We start from the raw sequence: 19,549 nt of genomic DNA on the forward strand, positions 1-19,549 counted from the left end.
ATTTTTTTGGCACCTATTCTGTGTAATGTTGCTATTCTAAGCACAAGAAGATATTTAGATGTCTATGAACTCTGAGAGTTTATAATCTAGTAGGGACGGTATAGTATAGACGAGTATTCAAGTAAGACAGATTGTGGTAAATGCACAATTTATTAGAGATAATTATAAATGGGATCAAGCAAGGGGAAAGGGCAAAGATGGTGTCTTAAAATTGGAGTACCTCAGGGGTTAGCCCTTGCAAGTTTTTCATTCTCTGTCTGTACCCATTTACTTGGTCCCATGACTTTAAATATTATCTTATGCTAAATACTGACATATTAATTCTTCTATTCCCTCTCCTGAAATCCAGATCACTATATCTAATGGCCTATTTAACATTTCCACTTTGATGTTTAATAGACATCTTAACTTGTACAACTGAACTCCTAATACCTCCACTCCCACGCCACACCCTCTAAACCTGTACCACCTGCACTCTTGCCTAACACAAGTAATGGCCACCTGAGTCCTTTGATATGCTGAGTCCAAAACCTTGGAGTCATCCTTAACTACTCTCAATTGTCTTACATTCTACATCAAATCATTAAATTCTATTGGGTCTCCCTTCAAGTTATATATGAAATTGCACCTCTTTTCACCAGTGCTGCTACTGCCCTTGTACACCACCCTAACACCAACGTTTCTCTCTTTTTGAGTCTTGCTCTGTCGCCCAGGCTGGAGTAATGTGGCACAATCTTGGCGCACTGCAATCTCTGCCTCCTGGGTTCAAGCGATTCTCTTGCTTCAGCCTCCTGAGTAGCTGGGATTACAGGCATGCACCACCACATCTGGCTAATTTTTGTATTTTTAGCAGAGACGGAGTTTCACCATGTTGGCCAGGCTGGTCTTGAACTCCTGACCTCAGGTGATCCACCCGCTTTGGCCTCCCAAATTCTGGGATTACAGGCATGAGTCACTGTGCCTGGCCACCAAAATCTCTTGCCTAGATTATTGTAGTAGCCTTTCAGCTGACCTCCTCATTTATTTTCTTGCCCACCCACCTTAGAACACAGCATCTAGGGTGATCCATTGAAAACTCTTCATCAGATCATGTCACTCTTGTGCAAAACCTTGCAGTAGCTTCCCATTTTACTCACAATAAAAGCCAAAGTCCTTAAAATGGTCTACACGGTCCTGTTTCCTCTTTGTTTTCTCCTCCTCTTCCTTTCTTCTTCTCCTCTTCCTCTTCCCTCCTCCTTCTCCTCCCCCTCCTCCTTCTTCTCCTCCTTCTCCTTTCCTCTTTTTTCTCTTTTTTAAGAGACAAGGTTACTCCCTGTCACTATCATCCAGGATGGAGTGCAGTGCCACCATCATAACCTACTGTAGTCTCCAACTCCGGGACTCAAACAATCCTCCCACCTCAGCCTCCTGAGTAGCTGGAACTCTTGAACTCCTGGCCTCAAGCAATCCTCCCACCTAGGCCTCCCAAAGTACTGGGCTTACAGTCAGGAGCCACCATGCCCAGCCTCTTTGCTACTCCAATGGCTTATGCTGTTCACACCACCAAACTTCCTCCAGTTCCTTGAATATTTTATGGCATGCTCTGTTTTCAGGGCCTTTCCATTGGCTGCTCTTTCTACCTGGATTCCCATTCTTCCAAATATCTTCATTGATCACTTCCTCATCTCTTTGACGTTTTCACTCCACTGCCATTTTCTCAAAGAAGCTTACCCTGGCTTCTCTATTTAAAATTATAATTGTTCTGCGTTCCACATTAACAATCCCCCTCATTCTCTTCTAATTTTCCCATCACACTCATCATCTTCTAACATATAATATAATATACTTGGCTATTGTGCTTATTGTTTTTCATCTATCTCCAGCACTCATTTACTATTGTCTAGAATGTAAACTCGCTGAGCTCAGAGATCTTTTTATGTGTGTCTGGCACTGCAGAATAAAGGAAGGAAGAGAAAGTCTTCCTGTTGGAAGGGACCTGGAAAGGCCTCATGGAGAAACAATATTTCACTACCAATAGCCTTCAAGGTCTTGGTGGTGCAGAGTCATACTGGTAAAATTTGGGAGACATGGTGCATTAATTTGCTAGAGCTGCCACAATTTATCACAGACTGGGTGGCTTAAACGATAGAAATTTATTTTCTCATAATTCTGGAGGCTGGAAGTCTGAGCTCAAGGTGTTGGTGGGATTGGTTTGTTCTGAGGTGAGGTCTCTCCTCTTGCCTTGTAAACGGCCCCCTTCTCACCATGTCCTCACATGGTCTTCCCTCCGTCCATCCTTGTGCCATAATCTCCTCTTCTTATAAGGAAACTAGTCATATTAGGTTAGGCCTCGCCCTAATGACCTCAGTTTAACTTAATTATCTCTTTAAAAACGCTATACTCAAATATAGTTACATTCTGAGATACTGGGGGTTATGAGTTCAACATATACGCTTGGCGGGGAGCAACGCAGTTCATAACACACTGTGCATCATTGGGTTTGTGTCTGTGGCTCTGGCTCTGGCTGCTTTGACTCAGCCACTCCTACTTGGGATTTTTTCTTTTTTTTAGTATGAACATTCTGATGACAATTTGACTTTGCCCCCCAAACACAACAAACTATAAAACTTTCAATTCTTAAAATGTGACAAAACAACAACCCAAGTATTCATCAATAGATGAATGGATAAACAAAATGTGGCATATAAGTCCATAGGAATATTATTCAGCCATAAAAAGGGATGATGTCCTAGCATATGTTACAACATGGGTGAATCTTGAAAACATTATGCTAAGCGAAATAAGGCAGACATAAAAGGACAAATATTGTATGAGTCTATGTACGTATTTAGAATAAGAACATTCTCAGAGACAAAAAGTGGAATGGTGGTTACCAGGAACTAGGGGACATGGAAGGAGGGGGAGTTATTTTTAGGATGACAATTTCTGTTTGGGATGACAATTCTGGAACTAGATGGTGATGGTTACACACTATTGTGAATAACACTGAATTGTATACTTACAAATGGTTAATGTGATAAAGAAAAAAAAATTACTGAGTAACATATAAGGAGACAACCTTATTCTTGAGTCTCTCTGTGAAGTGTGGGGTGAGAATACGATGAGGGTGAATCCCAAAGATGGAACAAGGAATGTGGCGGGAAATAGGCCAAGTCCTCAGCATTTTAGGGTAATTAAAATGCATGTAAAGTGCATTTCAGGAAGGGCCAGTCATGCCTGTAAGCCAAATGCCTGATAGTTTAAGAGAATTAACTTGTATCTTGAGTGATCTATACTTCAAATTCTCAGATTAACCTTTGAAAGTTTAGGATGTTGAAAATATAATTTTTGAGCCATTATGTGATTATTTGTTCGTAGTTCCTAACAACCCAAGAAAGTCTCTCAAGTTTTCCACACTTTTTTGGCACTCCTCGTAATGTATGTTATATTTATTATAATGAAACTCTTTCACAAGGATGATTATGGCTAAGGGGATTGATATTCTCTGAAAGACTAACATAAAGAACTTTTAAAACCTTTATTTAAAATAAAATTATTGGGCCGGGCGCGGTGGCTCAAGCCTGTAATCCCAGCACTTTGGGAGGCCGAGGCGGGCGGATCACAAGGTGAGGAGATCGAGACCACAGTGAAACCCCGTCTCTACTAAAAATACAAAAAATTAGCCGGGCGCGGTGGCGGGCGCCTGTAGTCCCAGCTACTCAGGAGGCTGAGGCAGGAGAATGGCGGGAACCCGGGAGGCGGAGCTTGCAGTGAGCCGAGATCGCGCCACTGCACTCCAGCCTGGACAGCAGCGTGAGACTCCGTCTCAAAAAAAAAAAAAATAAATAAAAAAATAAAAAAAATAAAATAAAATAAAAATAAAATAAAATTATTATGAATATAATATATTAGAAGTCCTCTTATCTAGTGTAGCTGAGACTTGAGGTTGGCTGATAAGTTGAAAAAGGCAGTGATAGCCAAGATCATAAAAGTGATAACATGCATATCTTAAACTCTTTATTTTATCTTAAAACACACAAATGTACATTCATTCATCAATCTTTTGATACAGAAGCAAGGCTTTTCATTGAATGTGGATTTGCTGATTGGAGTTCTGTTTGGTGTTTCTTTCCTAAAGGATACTCATAATTCCAAAATGTAGTTTCATTGCATTTAAAGTGGAGGAAGAAATTAAAATTTTTCATGAAGAAATATGGAAACCTTCTAAATTTTTATGATCTCATTTCACTTAATTTAGCTGATTTTTTTCAACTTGCCTTTATGAAGTCTTTCCAAATATTCAACTTAGTTTCATAGAAATAGCCCTCTTTCTCTTCACGCTCATATTTAAAAGTTGTATTAACTTACATAATTAAGATAAGTACAATTGGCATAACAGGTGGGGAGACAAATGCAGTGAACTTTTGGCAAGCATGTGGAAAGACTGCTGATCTGAGCATTTGGATGCTGTGGGCATCAGCCAGGAAGGTTTAGAAAGGGTATGGAGAATATTCACTCATTTGGCAAGTTTGCTGAGTGGACATTGGCTAAGGGAGTTTTACTGTATGCCCTCCTAAAATCCATATAACACTGAAATGAACAAAGTAAAACATCTTCCAAAATAGATGTGTTGGGGACAGAGGAAGCGATGTATATTGAACAGGGATCAAGAGCTATGTTTAGGTACTTTTTTATGATATACTTCAACATGGCTAATGTAAGGTACCTATACTCGAATGTCTCTCGAGTCAAAATGGTACATGAAATTGTCCTGATTCATGAAAATAGCCCCAAAGCAAAGTGTACTGTGGGCTCCCTGTGAACAGAGAGAGTGAATTTGCTTAGGCAACACTAAGATTCTTAAGCATAGCTATGTGGACAGTGGGAGGATCTTCTTTCTCCTTCCTTCTTCCTTCTTTCCTCTTCCTTTCCTTCTTCAGGATCTCCTTCCTTCCTTCCTTCCTTCTTCCCTTCCTTCCTTCTCCTCCCTCTCCTCTTCCTCCTCCTCTTTCTTCTTCTTCTTCCTCTTCCTTTTGCCACTGCCACCTTCTTCTTCTTCCTCTTCTCCTTCTTCTACTTGCTCTTCCCTTTCCTCTCCCTCTTCTTCTTTTCTTCTTTCTTCTTCTTCTTTCGTCTTCTTTCATTTCAAGGTGGGATCTCACTATTTTTCCCAAGTTAGATTTGAACTCCTCAGCTCAAGTGATCCTTCTGCCCCACCCTTCTAAGTACCTGGGACTATAGGCATTAGCCCTTGTGCCTGGCTGTTTTTTCCCCACTTTGGAGTGAAAAAGAACTTATCACACATGGAAGGCATGTGCCTTTGGCAGTGTAGATGAGACAGTTGCCCTAGAAACTTCTAAGGTTCCTAGGTAGAATTAGACCTGTGGGATTAGGCTTATGGCTCAAGGATGCAGCCCTGACCTTTTAGCGTCCTGACATTTTCTTTTTTCCTCTTTGGCTACTTGCCTTGGCAAGAATTTTAGCCTTAGCATATGATTGGCTGTCCTAGCTTAGCTAGTCAAGCTGACAAAGGGGTAATTTTTACCACCAACTAGAAAGAAGAACTTCCTCCTAAGGTCTGCTGAGTCTCAGCAGCTCAGAGAAAGCCACAGGGAATCACAGTTTTGAGCCTAGAGTGGAGGCAACTCTCTCAACACTGGGCCTCCTGGACTCAGCAGCTCTGTAGAGGTTTCTGCATTGTGAAGGTATTGATAGAACTGAGGGGCTAGAGAGACTCATCTCTCACAAAATTTGGCCTAAGGGTAAGATCTAGCATTTAAGTGTTGTGATCTCTTGTGGTTCCAGGCAAGGAATCCATACAATAAGACAATTTATACCCCGCCCCCCACTTAAAACTAGAAGAGTGGGAGCATTCTAAACACTTAGTAAAAGTCAGGAGAAAATGGTTCCTCATAAACCATCCTTGCCATCTTGTCCCTGTGGTCATATAATCACAATGAAAATTACTCATGGTTTTACAGCTTCATCTCCTTCCCACGTTATGAAAATTAAGATGAATATATACTTCCTATAAAGCAAGTGTGGTTTAATATTGTTCTGTGTAAGGTCATAGAGGCTTTATACAAACATAGAAGCAACACATTTCACTCACTCAGTATTTTGTATAATAGTGATAGTGCAAAACACACACAGGAACACTCACAGTTTTACAAACCAAGAAGAAAATGTCACCAGCTATTGACTGTCATATATGAACATATTATTTGGCATGTAGCAGGCTGACAAAGCTACAGCATCTACACAGTCAAGGGCTTGGTGTAATACAATTTCTCTAGGTTAAAATTAACTCCAATTTAACCTACACTAATGTTGCTAATTATTCACATCCTTATTGATGACAAGCAGATAAAAACCTCTAATTTCCAACTAGAGGTGTTATCTCAAAACGATGAGTTGACCAGATGTTTAAAATAGTTAGAGGCCTTTCCAGCTAGCACAGGGAAGATGGCACACATAGATATGTGGGACAAATCATCTTGGGAAAACCAGTTGGCCTAAGACTTGCTGACTGCACAAGCTCCAACAGAAGAAACCTTCTGTTGGAGGTTTAAGGCTCAGGTCTAATAGCGATTTGCTGGTTCTTCATTTTATTATTTCTTTCTTCTAAATTTTTGAGATGAAGCTATTCAAGAAGGATGGGTATGCCTAAGTTAACCAAAAGGTTGAAAATGTTGAATATTTTCAAGAAAGCAACATTTTAAAGTCCTGTTGTTGTTAGAATAAAAATATAGTGGGCATTGTTGAAGATACTATTTATAGAGGACATTTATAAAACTGAATGAAATTTCAGACCTGCCATCTTGAATTGGGGTAAAAAACTCAAATGCCTTCAGGGCCAGTCAGTTGCCACAAATGAGTGAAACTGACTGGAAGTCAAATAATAGGAACTAATGGGAACCAAGGAGCGCAAGGGTTGCTGCTCTGTCTGGAGTGCAATGGATGCTACCCAGCAATAGCTGATTGTTGCCAGGACAGAATGCAGGCCCAGTGTAATCCAATCTTATGATTTTTCCAAGGAAATATACACTCTAAAGAGAAATCTGGATTTTCATGTAAAATCATCTTACATATAAATATTGGTAGCCAAATCGAAATATTAAAAGAAAGTTGAAAGTCAAACAGAACACATATATGGATGAAATTTATCCAATGACCTACAGCTTTGACCCTTGATATATGCTTTAACAAGTTTTGGAGTAACATTCATGGTCATTAATCCAGTGTTGTATGATCTTCTTAATCTTTTTTATCTTCAGCATTAAAAATTAATACAAAGCTTTTATTTGCACACTCTTCCTGCCTCCAGTCTTTCCAAACTGTTTTCCACACAGCAACCGGAATTACAACAAAGATCTTAACTGTCACCCCCCATTCCCCGAGTTCTAAAACCTATGGTGATTCCTTCGTGCCTTCAAGAGATTTTCCACACGTACAATGACCTTTTCAATTTGAATCTAACCTACTTTTCTGAATTTATCTCTGGACATTGCTACCCTGCCTCCCTGTGTTCTGGTCATATCAGATTACTCATCATTCCCCCAAACTGGAAGGCATTACCCACTTAAGTGACTTTGCTAATGCTGTTCCCTTCTCCTGAAATGGTTTTCCTCCCTATTCCTGGTCAACACCCAACTCAAATACCTCCTCCTCTTTTTAGTCTTCTTGGATTCAGCCATCCACAGGAAGTTTAGTTATTTTGTGTTCCTGTTAATGAAATGCATACTTTACTAGGGAACTTATGATATTGTAGTACATTGATTTGTTTTTGTGTCTGTATTTTCAGACAGGTAGTGAGCACACTGAAAGATACATCCTCAACTCTTATAATTGTAGGTACAATTTTTTATTAACTCAAATTTAATGCAATGCTATGTAAAAAGAAATAAAAATGTTGCATATTTAATCCAACTGATGGATTCCCAAAAGATTGTTTATAAATAAAAATTAATAAATGGTATCAGACTTTTATACTGGGAAATTATCTAAAAGAATTATTTTGTAAAACAAAGAATGCATTTGAAATTCCCAGGGCTGGTCATAGGTATACTTATGTATACATTGTGATTTGAGGGGACAATAAACCTCCCAGTATTTTGGATCTGTCTAATATAGTGCCTGATGGACTTTATTACTCCTTAAGGGTGCACTGTTCAGCATGGTAGCCACTAACCACATGAGGCCACTTAATAAAAATTTAATAAAATTTAAAATTTATCAACATTTTTCAGTAATGCTAGCCACATTTCAAGTGTCCAGTAGCCATGTGGGCTAGTGGTGATTATATTGGACAGCAGAGGTATAGAATATTTCTATCACAGCAGAAATTTCTATTGAAGAGCACTGTCCTAAGAGATTTTATCAAGGGATGGGAATTACAATAGGGGGTAAGCAATTTATCTTCTGGTAAAGATGGTGAGTTAGCTGGTAATCATTCCCAGGCAATAGTCTGTATCAAGAGCCAGTGAAGTACAACCCATGGGCCAAGTCTGACCCTCAACCAGTTTTGTAAGTAAAGTCTTATTGGAACACAATCACAGTCTCTCAATTAACCTATTGTCTATGGCTGCTTTTGAGTTCAATGTCAGAGTGGAGGAGTTGGGATGAAGATTATATTGTCTGCAAGCCAAAAATTTCTGGCCCTTTAGGGAAAAGTGTGCTGCTCTTGGTTTATATGATCGATTCCATATTTATTTTGTCACTAAATAAAAAAGAATGGGAATAGGGACTCTGATGAGCTTAGAAAAAAAGGGGAAAGAATGGAGGGAGGCTTCTTGATGAGTGAGATTGGGGAACTAAAAATGAACATATCTAACATTTACTTTGATTCACCTGGAAATACCAATAATGACTTCTCAACATTGAAATTAAATAACAGGATGATAATTTAGGAAAATTTCACCCTTAAATTTCTGTGCTACACGGAGCAACATGTTTAATTTCTCTGACTAAATCATTGAAGTCTTTGGGAAATTCTGGGATTAATAAGTATTTGTTAGATGAATGAATGAATGAATCTGTAAATTGAGGAATTAAAACAAAATGATCTCCAATTAGAACTTAAAGTATAATAATAATAATAAATAAATAAATAAATAAAAGATTTTAAAAAAATGATCTCCAAGATGTCTTCTGGTGAACAGACTTTTCTTGGTTGGAAATTTTACATGCTAGATTTTTTTTTAAAAAAAGACATATCTGAATAAAGATCCAGTTGCTGCTCTCTGAGATGACCCCAGACAGTGCTGAAGTAGACAGGCATCTCCAGGTTAAGTACATGCAAATCACACAAACTAACCCAGAAACACAGGCATCAACACAGCACACTGCTGATGGTAGGTACATTTTAGAGGCGAGATGTAAGGATAGCCTGGAGATTTTCACATTTAGATTTCATAGAGTGAAGGGCAAAGGTTAGAACACTTCCTAAGCAATGAAAGAGTCTATGGAAGAGGTGCTTCTTCATTTTGAGTTGCTACTTGTGTGAGGGTCTGTAGTAATAACTGAGTGCCAAGTGAAGTGGGAGATGCTCTCTCTGTCCTCAAAGCAGAAGGAGACTTGGTAATGCAGGATATTTTCTTGACCCCTTTGTGAGATTTGTGACAGGAGTGGCCTGTTTACTCAGCCCACCCTGCTCAATTCTTCGCGGGAGGGAGTGTGTGAGCGAATGAGTGTGGGAACCAGAGTGAGCAAGTGCAGGAACTGGCCGACTGCTTTAGTGCCAGCAGGAACAAACTCCATGCAGGCCCTGTGGCAGTGTCCAGGTGGGGGTGCTTGTGACCCCAAGGCTCCAGAGGGTGTGTTACAATGCTCTCTTAGCTCCACTATCCACAGACAGCAGTGTTATCAGCTCAGTCAGTGGGCTCTTTGCCTCCTCGTGTGGGGCAGTTGCCCTCTACCAGCAAGGGCAAAGGGCCAGTGTGACCGCCTTTTTGGGCATCCACACTTGGTGCATCCTGAATTCTTGTCTGGTGTCCAAAAAGAATGAGGTCATGCAGATGAACTGAAGGATGGTGAATGTGGAGAACTTTACTGAGTGATGAAAGTGGCTTTCAGCAGAGAAGGGAGCTGGAAAGGGGATGGGAATGGGCAGATTGCTCTCCCCTGAAGTCAAGCCACCTCTCTGCCTCTCTTCCAAAGTCAAGTTGCCTCCTTCTGATGTCCAGTCATTGTCCCTGAAGTCAAGTCACTTCTCTCTGACGTCCCGATGCTTGTCCTCTCTACTGGCTGAGTCTGGGGTCTTCATAGGTACAGGATAGTGGGCAGGGGTAGGCCACAGGTAATTTTAGAAAAGGCAACATTTGACTGGTGAAGACACTATTCAGAAAGAACCAATCAGGAGAGAGCAGGCACACAGGGATGGAAGTTCTCAGTTTGGGCCACCAGGTTTCAGGCTTTTCAGCTTGAAGGTAGGGTTTTGCCAGGGACTTGCCCTGTCTGCCTAGAGTTTCTCTGCATCCTGTTCCTATCATTGGCAGATTCTTTGGGTTGATGCAACACGTGACAACCAGATATGGGGCTCAAATTCTCATCTTCCCAATAGTTTTCCTTTATTTCACAGTTTATGAAAATGTGCCTGAGCAACACCTCTGCTGTGGTGCACCACAGGAGACGCCTTGACAATTTGTAAAATGATAAGCCTTTTGTTACTGAGTTTCAGAAATTCTGATTGGCTTTGTAGTCTCTGAAAAAAGATCAAGTCAGGGATGAAAATAAACACAAGACTTCAGGGATTGTTCTCTCTTTGACATACTGATCTTGGAGCAAAATATAGATCTTCCTTCTCAAGGATCACTACTTTGATAACATTTATTATTACAAAAATAAACAGAAGTTAAGCCAGGAGTGGAGCACTGCAAAACTTTTGCCAAGAGCATTGTTATGTATTAAGCCTTACATTCCTGTGAATCATTTCCTTCCTTCCTTTCTTCCCTCCTTCCTTCCTTCCTTCCTTCCTTCCCTCACTCACTCCCTCTTTCTTTCTTTCTTTCTTTTTCTTTTTCTTTCTTTCTTTCTCTTTCTTTCTTTCTTCTCTCTCTTTCCACATCTTTTTCTCTTCTTTCTCTCTCTCTGTCTCTGTCTCTCTGTCTCTTTCTCTCTCTCATTCTCTTCTTTCTCCCCACTTTTCTTGTCTTCCTCTCATTCTTCTCCTGGAAATATTCCAATGAATTACATAAAACCTTCTAAAAAGCAGGAAGATATTAAATTGGACCATGAGAGGTACAAGACACAAAGAAATCTTCAACATATCTGAAGGAAGGAAGAAATAAACAGAATCAAATTCTTGTTTACATATTGGCCAGCAACTCATTTTCCCCCCTCTGTGATGTTCTTTTTTGCCATCTTGGAGGTCCTTTTACTGTTGATATTTAGTTATTTCATCAGTTACAGTAATTGATATCTCTGCTTGGGACTATCACATAACATCAACATGTGGTTAATATGTAACTATTAAAACTTCACTGATAAAATATCAAAAAGAATACATAGAAAGCTGTTGGAGTTTTCAATTGGCTCACCACCTCCACGCATTTCTCCAAATAATAGTTTGGCTTTGTAAATTAAGAAATTCAAAGATAGAAATCTGTGTGACAGATTGAAGTAGAGATTTAAATGAAGTTAATTAACTATAAATCATTGATTAAATACATTTTTTAATAAACCACCCAGTTTCCTTTCTGCTGCTAATCACTAGTTAACCTGAAATCATTCAGTTAAAAATCCCTACAAGTTTAATTTTGTTTTTCATCATTTAAACCCATTTAATTATAAGTTTACTCTATTTTTTAATATTCAGTAAAAAGATGGTATCTGATGTGGTCAGGTAAAATTTCAAATCTTTAGATTCAAAATTCTCAGCTGGATCACAGACTGATTTGAATGCACCACACGTGCTTTTCTGGAGCCCCTGGATGGACACAGAGTACTAAGACAAACTCAAAAAAGTATAAACATTTATTAAATAAATATGTACCCTGGCTCTTTAGCAAATGACATCTTAAATTAGACATTTTTATAAACAAAGTTGAAAAATAAATAGAAGATGTGATTGTACCAAGGAAAATAATTTTAAAGTGCACTTGGGAATGGCGATGGAAAGACAATTATTAAGAAACAATAAAATGACTGAAAGTTGAATGGAGAAGACATAGGAAGAACTGAACATTAAATATTCCCAGATTATCAAGTTGTAGTCTTTGCATGTGTGTGCAAACACAAACTTGTACATATGTATAAGTTGCACGCCTTATTAATTTGAGGTTTCCGATACTTACAGTATATTAGACTAAACTGGGTTCTGTTAGCATCTGCCCTCCTGACACTCCGGTCACTTAGTGCCTATATACTGTACTCATCACCTTGTCCAGGTGCTCCAATTACCACCCACACCTGCCAGTTCAGCTGGGCTGGGATTGAATCTTATTTCCATAGAAATAAAATCTCTGAGAGATTTTAAAAAATCTCTCAGCCTGGGTCAGAGTTACCTTCGTTTTCTGAAGTCCTTTTCAGGTAGCAGAAAGTGGGGCTAAGTCTTGCTTTGATTGTGAGCTTGACTGTATTTTTTCCTTTTGTGGATCTCTGGGTTCTTATCCATCTGCCTTGCTCTGCTGTCCTTATTTTGGTGCTGCCTACCTTGACTTCTCCCATGCTACTTGAATTCTGAAATAAAGTCTGGTCTGGAATTTGGTGCCTGGATGAGTCGTTGCTCCTGGATGCTTTCCTTATTCAGGAATCTCACCTCTGCCCGACCACATAGTTCTGGGACAGGCCTTCCCTGTTCCTGTGGCTATCTTCCAGTCTTTTTTCCTAGCCTTAACTTATCCCTTTGGCCTGAATCCTTCTGAGCTTGATGACTTCCTCTGGTCTCAACCCTGGTAGTCCTGTACCCCATAGCATCATGGAACTCAGTTATCATGTTACTGGCCTCCAACACCCCTAACCTTTCTGAGGCTCCTTTTGTTTTTTTGGTCTGTGATTGAGATTAGACTAGTGTTCTTTGAGGTCCCTTCCAGATTTAATGCATGATGATGCTATCTACTTCAATCACAACCTAAAATAATAGGAATGGGGAGAAGGCTTTAACAAAACTTGTTATAACTAAGACCTTTACCCTGTGTTGATCAGGAGGAAGCGCCCATATGGGTCTACGGTTCTGCTATGTTTTTGGTCCTGTCTTGCCTGAACAGCAGGGGGTATACAAAAGGACAGTAAGTGACTCGTTCTGGGATTATGGTTCAGCTTTGAATCTCCTGCTCATGATCTTTCGTTCAAGACCTATGGGTCCCTTTTTATTGTTATGCTTTCCAAATAAGTGGTTCTTTCTTTCTGTCTTTCTTTCTCTCTCTCTCTCTCCCTTTCTCTTTCTTTTCCTTCCTTCTTTCCTTCCTTCCTTCCTTCCTTCCTCTCTTCTCTCTCTCTCTTTCTTTCTCTTTCTTTCTTTCTTTCTTTCTTTCTTTCTTTCTTTCTTTTTTACTTCCTTCCTTCCTTTCCTTCCTTCCCTTCCCTTCCCTTCCCTCCCTCCCTCCCTCCCTCCCTCCCTCCCTCCCTTCCTTCCTTCCTTCCTTCCTTCCTTCCTTCCTTCCTTCCTTCCTTCCTTCCTTCCTCTCTTTCTTCTCTTTCTTCTCTTTCCTTCTTCCTTTCTTCTTAAATTCAACTTAACCTATTTTCTTCTTCACTTAAAAAACCCACCCTAAGCTTCTCAACCTGCATTTGATACATGGTACAGTGCTTTCATGTTCTAGCCTCCACGTATGACTGTGGCAGGTGTACTTAAGCATTTAGGGATTTCTCCATCAACGAGGATCTTTCAAATGTTCCTGAGAGATAGTTTGAGTAGGTCAGTAGCTGAGATGAGAATAGGATTTGGAATAACTAGAGAGTTAAAAATATTTTAAAAATAAAGAAATGTTGGCCAAAGACTAATGTGAGTATGATAATAGTTCTTTTATTAAAAGAACTGGTTAGTTATTTATGATAGAAGAAGGCAACCTAATTTGTCTTTTAGTGATGTAAAAAACTATCCATTGAGAAGCCATGTTAGTTGATAAAATGCTATTCAGTTGTCCTTATTCATGCATTGTCTTTATTTTAATGACTTGGAAAAGCTTATTTAGAAAGATGTTCCAATAATAATTTGGAGGTAGGGACTAGGATTGTAGAGTTTCTTACATGAAAAACCATGAAAACTTGGAAATACTTCTTTTTCTATTATTGTATAAAAAACTGTGGGTTTATGCTTTGAGCCGGTTCACTACCCACTTTGATATAAAGAACTATAAGGAGTTGATTTCTCTTTATCACGGGAGGATATTATGTTCTTTTCTATTTATTCACCTTCATAATAATCGCATAGGTCTTCTGAAATAATTGTAATGCACTGCTTTCAAAGTAGCCTAAAATAGATTATATAAAATTTCACAAAATTTACAAGATGGTTTCAAATACCATTCTCACCATGTTATAGTTTGGTAAAGTCGAATAGTGCAGATTATGATTTCACTTGAGTTTTACCTGTTGTCTTCTAGTAACATTCAAGTTGTAAAGAGATATCATTCTGTCTCCTAGAAATTTCAGCTTGATGTCAGCACTAGAGCATGTATTCATGTTCCTTTTAAGGCGTATAAAATTGGAACACTAATTTTCATCCCTGACCCGTACTCTATTAATCTGTCATGTAAAGTGCCCTGTGATACAAAAGCAGGTACATCATAAACTCTAGTTTCATTTCTCCTTGCTTCACTTTCAGGTACTCTAAATACCAAAAGACTCTGAAGAGAAAGCACATCTTAGCCTCCTTACCTCCCTGGAAAATCCTATCCAGCATGAGTTCAGATCAGGTGATATTCTGGAAAGCTTGGAAAGCCTCAGATTCGTGCATTACTTGCAAGCAAGTAAGCAAGATCCACAAATGATGCATTTAAGTAAGTCATTTTTTGCACTACATTGGTTATTCATAAATTGCATCAAATTGAAGATAAAAGTTCACGAAAACTAAATTGATCCTAGATTTTAATCGAATGCAGGCTAAGTAAATGCTTATCTTAGAACTATATTTCTATTTCTTTATGAGAATATTAGAGTTAAAAGTTTGTTACTTTAATATAGTATAGTTGATTTAGTAGTAAAGAACTGGGAATAATTAAGTCCACAAGTATAACAAGTACTAATATATTTAAAATATAAAAGAAGATTTTTTTTAAAAAAAGGTGTGGCAAGTTGAGTAGTTTTTGAATTACATTAAGCACATGTTGCCAATGTTTATTAGTAAAAGTTCAAACTTGTGACACATTTTTTAGCTCGAATACAAATACGCAAAACTTCAACTCAAATATATTTTCTTGCACGATAAAAATCTGACTAAAGAAGCAACAACATACATCTTTTGGGAAAGAAGGAAAATCAAGCTGGGAAAAGATGGGGAAACAGTTTTCATTGTCCACTAGATGTCAGTACTGAACTGACAAAACATCTGTGCCGTGGTGCTCTTAGACAACATGCTATTAATTTATAATAAAAGGTATCTGACAGCTTTATTCTGATGAATTATGGGAATCCAAAGCATAATTCCCAGCCTTTGGTTTATAAATTGTCATTGATTTTAATGTTCTTTGTAAAGTTGTGGCATGCAACAAATTTTCCTGCCAAGAGCTGTTAAATAAATAGTCATCCTTTGCTCTGAGTAGTACATTGAACTTGTTAGACTGATGAGCAGAACCAATTGATGGTTATCCATAAACCATTTATGACAGATGCACAGCAGCAATTCAAACAATTATAGAATGCATTCATTATACATTTTTTTAAAAATCTCAAGTGAACCAAAAGGAATATCACAGGTAATAGACCGTAGCAATGCCACGCAATTCTTTATGAGCTACTTCCTGATTGACAGGTGACTAGAATTGTTGTAGGATTTGCTGAGGGCTCATCAAACCTCACTGGAATTATTTGGTTTTCTCTATTGTGCGATTTGGCATCCCAAAAGTATATTGCATGCCTTTTCTAAAGAAAGATGGTTATTGTAAAGACAGAAGCTTTTGTTCATGTAAAGATCTCTTACAAACTGGCATGAGAACAAAAGAAAGCTTATGCCTGAGATATAATTTCAGTGCATTTGGAGATTCACTTTATATATGTGGGAACGTGAAATTTGGAGGTCTATGATGACCAGTAAGTACTTAATCACTTTAAGCAGAGGTTCTATCTCCTAGAAAAATTCTCCACTGGCCTTATGCTGTTGTATTTGATTTCACTCTCTGAAAACACTTAACATCCTTGGCGGTTTTCAGAAGGACCCTCGTTTGCCTTTGTTCTTTGTTTGAAACTGTCCCGCATGTTCTGTTGCTATGTCAGGGACCACCTCTCCTCCCCAGAAGTGGCTTTCAGGGATGTAGCCTCCAGTGTGTTATTCGTACAATGTTTTAAGACTTCTCTGGGATCAAAGTAAAGTGACCTAAGCATGTAAAATTCTGTTAATGGTGCTATTTGTAAAAGTACACCAGCAAACTACCTTTAGGCACAGTTAAGTAGTGAAACAGTACATTAAAGACTGAGGAGCTGACTCTAATGTTCTACCCTTGATTTCCTTTTTTAAAATCTATTGCTCTAAATGTTGTGATATGACAGGAGTGCACAAGCTGGACATGTCTGCCCGGTTTCTCTTTGAAAAGGATAAGTCCAGGGGCTGAGGACCTCTGATCATACTCCAAATTCCTCAAAAAAATTGGAAGATAGTTTTCATTTAGTGTCGTGTTCTTCAGATTTAAAAATAAAATATTCTTTTTAAGAAAAAACATTAGGAAGACTGAGAGCTTGATACACATATGGCTGCCTTTTACAAGTCATTATGATCTGTCATATAAATACTGTATTTACTGACATTTCAAAATGTGGACTCTAATCTCCACACACATTTTTTTTTTAATAGTTGCTTTTCATTGCAAGCTTCAGTCCAACAAATAACATGAGAAAACATGCAACATGGTCCATAGGTTCAACTATCAATGTCATTACTCTTTAAAAAGCTCAAAGACAGTTGAATTCAGAGTATAAAGCATTTAAACCTAAATCCAGTTAAATTAAATTGAGTGGGGTGGAAAGTTAGTGAGAGGAGTCATTTTGAGCGCTGATACAGTTTTTCACTGCAACGGATGAATGGGAGCTGTGTATTGCAGTGTATTTTTCCAAAGCTGTTTTAATACTGGTCCCTTTACCTAACTCTCAGACTTTCACCATCTCTTGTATTTATCAACAGTGAGAATTTTTGAGCTGCATTAATCAGCTGCGGTGGCATTTCAAACAGGCAGTATTACTCTAAGCAGTTACCACAGTGTTTAAAAATGTTCATTTTTTGTCCAACATTGTGACCACCTGTGGCCAATCAATTTGATCCATAGACTCAGCAGTTTTTCGGTGCTGAGGGTAACTCGAAAAGACTGTTTCTCAGGCTAATGCTTCTGGGGACCACGGGCTCAAGCAAAAATTGGGTGTGGTGAAATGGGGAGGGAGTAAAATAGTCTTTTAGAATTTTGTTGAAAACTTGTGTGACTAGTATTTTGGATAATTTTTACTGATGCAAATTATCCATATAATTCCCTTGAAATAAATATTGTAAAAATGTTGCATCTAAAAGTGACTAAGGCTAAATAAAATAACTGATCAAATCTAGAGAGGGAAAAAAATAATTCTTATGACAAACTAAAATGTTCACTTTTCAATCAGTTTATTTATTTAGTCACTGAATATATATCAAGCTCCTGCAACAGACAGGGTACTATTTCTTGCACTGGGAATATAGAAGTGGAGAGAAGAAAACATTCTTCCTTCCCTGGAGCATGCATTCTGGTGAAGGGAGGCAGACAATGAACAAATACATAGAAAATAAGTCATCAGGGGTGAGATGTGCTGAGGCAACAAAGGTGAAACTGGTCAAGAGGGTTAGAGAATGGGGTTCTCAGATGTCTACCATGAGGGGTTTTCTCTAAAACAGCATGCAGATTAGCGTTGTGTGCCCGTTTAGAGAGAAGCCCCTTTGGTAGGCATTTGAGCAGAAACCTGGAAAAAGGGATTAAGCTCGCCCCTGTAGCTAACCAGGGAACGAGGATTTCAAGCAGAGGAAACAGCATGTGTAAAGCCCTGTGGCAGGGATAGGCTTGGTGTGTGAAAAGAAGAACAGAGAGGTGAGTGTGGCTAGAGCGTGTGAGTGAGGGGAAACTTCTGCCGTATGAGGTGGGAAAAATATGAGGGAACGTGGTCAGATGACGTAGACCTTTATGAGATAGCCTAAGAACTCCAGCTTTTTGTTCTGAATTATCTGGAGAGGGCTTAGTGGAGACAAGTGGGAGAACTGAAAGAATTGCCTTAAAGAATTTAAAGAATTGCTGTTTGCTCTGTAAAGGTAGCAAGGTGGGAGATAAGGGAACTAATCAGGAGCTCATCTGGGAAATGATTACAATAATCCAGGCAAGAGATGATGGTGGCTTTGCCAGAGTAGCTAGAAAGACATGGCCAGATTCTGGCTGTATTTTGAAGGAGAGCCAACAAGGCTTGCTGATGGGTTGGAGGGGGATGAGAAGAAGGGAGGAGTTAAGGATGACTAAGGATTTTGCCTGAGCAACTTCCTAAGTGCTGGTACCATTTGCTGAGTTGGGCAATACTGGAGAGGATCAGTTTTGGGAGTTTAAAGAAGGGTCAGGAGATATTGAGGGGCAAGTACAGTAGTCCCCCCTTATCCATGGTTTTACTTTCCAGTTATCCACAGCACAGTACAATAAGATATTTTGAGAGAGAGAGAGAGAGACCATATTCACATAACTTCTCTTACAGTATGTTGTCATAATTGTCCTATTTTATTAATTATTGTCATTAATCTCTTATTGTGCCTAATTTATAAATTAAACTTTATCATATGTATTGTACATATAGGAAAAAATGTAGTGTATGTAGGGTTTGGCACTGGTTTCAGGTATCCACTGGGGGTCTTGGAATGTAATGTAGACAAGGGAGGGATGACTGTAAATGTACAATCATGAATTTAGGGACAAAATCAGGTTTTATCAGTTTAGCGATATCACGTAGCGTCATGGGACTGAATGAGATAACTTGGGAGGAAAGGGAGAAGAGGTGTGGGGCCTTAGTGCATGCCAAGTTAGATGTCATGAGGAAAAGAAAAACCCAGCAAAGACACAGAGCAAGAAGAACATTAAGAAAGTGGGAGCCCTCCGTCTCAAGAAAAAAAAAAAAAAAAAAAAAAAGTGGGAGCCTAGAACAGTGCTTCTCAAAGTGTGGTCTGTGGACCTGTAGCAGGTGTGGGCTGGGAGCTCTTTAGAAATGTAAGCACTCAGACTCCACCCAAACCCACTAAATAAGAAACTCTGGAGGTGGATCTCAGGAATCTGTGTTTTGTTTTTTGAGACAGGGTCTCTCTCTGTCACCCGGGCTGAAGTGCAGTGGCACAATCATAGCTCACTGCAGCCTCAACTTCCCAGGCTCAAGTGCTCCTCCCACCTCAGGCTCCCAAGTAGCAGGGACCACAGGCATGCACCACCATGCG

Source organism: Macaca thibetana, chromosome 11 (genome assembly GCF_024542745.1).
Source record: "Macaca thibetana thibetana isolate TM-01 chromosome 11, ASM2454274v1, whole genome shotgun sequence".
Taxonomy (NCBI): Eukaryota; Metazoa; Chordata; class Mammalia; order Primates; family Cercopithecidae; genus Macaca; species Macaca thibetana.